Genomic DNA, 2,758 nt, shown 5'->3' on the forward strand with positions numbered 1-2,758 from the left:
AGACACAGCGAGAGAGGGAACACAAGCAGGGGGAGTGGGAGAGGGAGAAGCAGGCCTCCTGCAGAGCAGGGAGCCTGATGTGGGACTCGATCCCAGGACCCTGGGATCATGACCTGAGCTGAAGGCAGTCGCTTAACCAACTGAGCCACTCAGGCGCCCGGACTTTAAAACTTTTTGCTTAAATCCCATTAGAGGACATTCTGCAGATCTTAAGTGCTCTATTTTGTACATGCTTGGTGTTTTGTCCATACACTGAATGAAATGGTGTCTTGCTCTTTCTGTTGCTATCTTGGTTCTGTGTTTCCTGCACAAAATGCCTGGTGAAGCCACGGAAACTGTCCCTGCTACAGAGCAGGAGTTGCCACAGCACCAGCCTGAGACAGGATCTGGAACAGAATCTGACAGTGATGAATCATTACCAGAGCTTGAGGAACAGGATTCCACACAGGCAACCACACAACAAACTCAACTTGCAGCAGTAGCTGAAATTGATGAAGAACCAGTCAGTAAGGCAAAACAGAGCCAGACTGAAAAGAAGGCATGGAAGGCTATGTCTAAACTGGATCTTCAACAGGTTATAGGGGTTACTAGAGTCACTATCTGAAAATCTAAGAATATCCTCTTTGTCATCATAAAACCAGATGTCTACAATAGCCCAGCTTCAGATACCTACATAGTTATGAGGGGAAGTCAAGATTGAAGATATCTCAGCAAGCACAACTAGCTGCTGCTGAAAAATTCAAAGTTCAAGGTGAAGCTGTCTCAAACACTCAAGAAAACACAAAGACTTCAACTGTACAAGAGGAGAGTGAAGAGGAAGAGGTTGATGAAACAGGTGCAGAGGTTAAGGACATAGAATTGGTCATGTCACAAACAAATGTGTCAAGAGCAAAGGCAGTCCAACCCCTGAAGAACAACAGTGATGATATTGTAAATGCTATTATGGAATTAACAATGTAACCATCTGAAAAAAAGGAACTTTTTTTGGTGTTTCAAAAGAATAACAGCAGCTTGGTTTTAAATTTGTATTGTTTCTATCATTAATAAAGTTATGGCTTCTTATTGGATATTTAAAAAAAAAAGAAATTGTCTCTTAAACTTGAAAATGGCTCCTAAGTCATGATGTTCACATCTACCAGTGGTTTCTGCTATACAAATGGGCTATTAGATTTTGTATTTCCTCAAGAACAATTTTTCTTATCATATCAGTAGAAACCATCTCAACTACAGTTGAAGTTACCAAGATAGAAACATAATTTTGCCCGCCTTACAATACTAAAGCATTGATTAAACATGTGGTTTATTTCATCATTCAATATTACTTGTAGTTTGAGATTTTCTCTCTGACTCTGGAAAAAAATACATACTTGAGAGTAAGAGAACTTACAGAAATTAAGTCCATATTTCTACTTGTAAGAGAGTCTGCAGCAAGTAAAGGCAAGGTGTATCTTTTTTGGATAAAACCTTTTCTTTTATAGGCTAAATATTAATTTGAGATTTCCTGTGGCTTTAATAATTTTAGTCACTAGGGACTTGTAATGTAAGGTAAGAGTATCTAGTGTCTATTATTCATTCTATGTATATGTAATTATTGAAATCTTGGCAATGCTGTGGAGAAAGAATCTGGTTTTGCTGTTTACAAAATCTGGATCAGAATCATGGACCCACCAGTTATAAGCCATCTTCTCTTAGTTGAGTAAGACTCTTGCTGAAGCTCAGCTTACCATGTCTAAAGATGACTCTGTTCCTGCCTCATCTACCCTCTTCTGGAGTTGTTAAGAGGAATGAATGGGATAATATATTTAGAAGCTCAGTGTAATTGGTAAAGTGATTTTGACAGCCACTCGAAAACAGTATGGAGGTTCCTCGAGATGTTAAAAATAGAACTACCCTACGACCCAGCAATTGCACTACTAGGTATTTACCCCAAAATACCAATGTAGTGAAAAGAAAGGGCACATGCATCCTAATGTTCATAGCAGCAATGTCCACAATAGCCAAACTGTGGAAGGAGCCAAGATGTCCTTCAACAGATGAATGGATAAAGAAGATGTGGTTCATATATACAATGAAATATCACTCAGCCATCAGAAAGGGTGAATACCCACCATTTGCGTCAACATGGGTGGAACTGGAGGGGATTATGCTAAGTGAAATAAGCAGAGAAAGACAATTATCATATGGTTTCACTCATATGTGGAACATAAGGAATAGCGTGGAGGACCATAGGGGAAAGGAGGGAAAACTGAATGGGAAGAAATCAGAGAGGGAGACAAACCATGAGAGACTCTGGATTCCAGGAAACAAACTGAGGGCTATAGATGGGAGGTGTGTGGGGGGATGGGGTAGTCAAGTGATGGGTATTAAGGAGGGCACGTGTTGTCATGAGCACTGGGTGTTATACACAACTAATGAATCGTTGAACACTACATCAAAAACTAATGATGTACTTACTATATGTTGGCTAACTGAACATAATAATAAAAAAAAGAAGGTATTTTTTTGAGACAAGTAATATGCTCACTACATATATGATGCTACATCTGCCTATCTCCTCATCTCTCTTCCTCTATAGGACTTTGCATTAAAACAACACAAACTGAACTCTTTCATACATATGATTTATAATGTGATAATGTATTAGTGGCAAGAATCTGTAGCCATACAGGCCAAACCATTTTTAATGTTTCTGATTTTTGTGAGATGAAATTTATCCCCACAAATTAAATAGGTTAGGGGGAGGTAGTTGTCACCTGAC

General features: G+C 39.1%; 1 pseudogene; it reads left to right on the forward strand.

Annotated features, from left to right (window-relative positions):
* The first annotated feature begins 313 nt into the window (after nt 1-313).
* Nucleotides 314-965, forward strand: LOC123862657 (nascent polypeptide-associated complex subunit alpha-like; annotated as a pseudogene).
* Nucleotides 966-2,758: the final 1,793 nt, after the last annotated feature.

Source organism: Mirounga angustirostris, unplaced genomic scaffold (assembly GCF_029215605.1).
Source record: "Mirounga angustirostris isolate CCGP_5_RB_7025 unplaced genomic scaffold, mMirAng1.0.hap1 SCAF_11, whole genome shotgun sequence".
NCBI lineage: Eukaryota > Metazoa > Chordata > Mammalia > Carnivora > Phocidae > Mirounga > Mirounga angustirostris.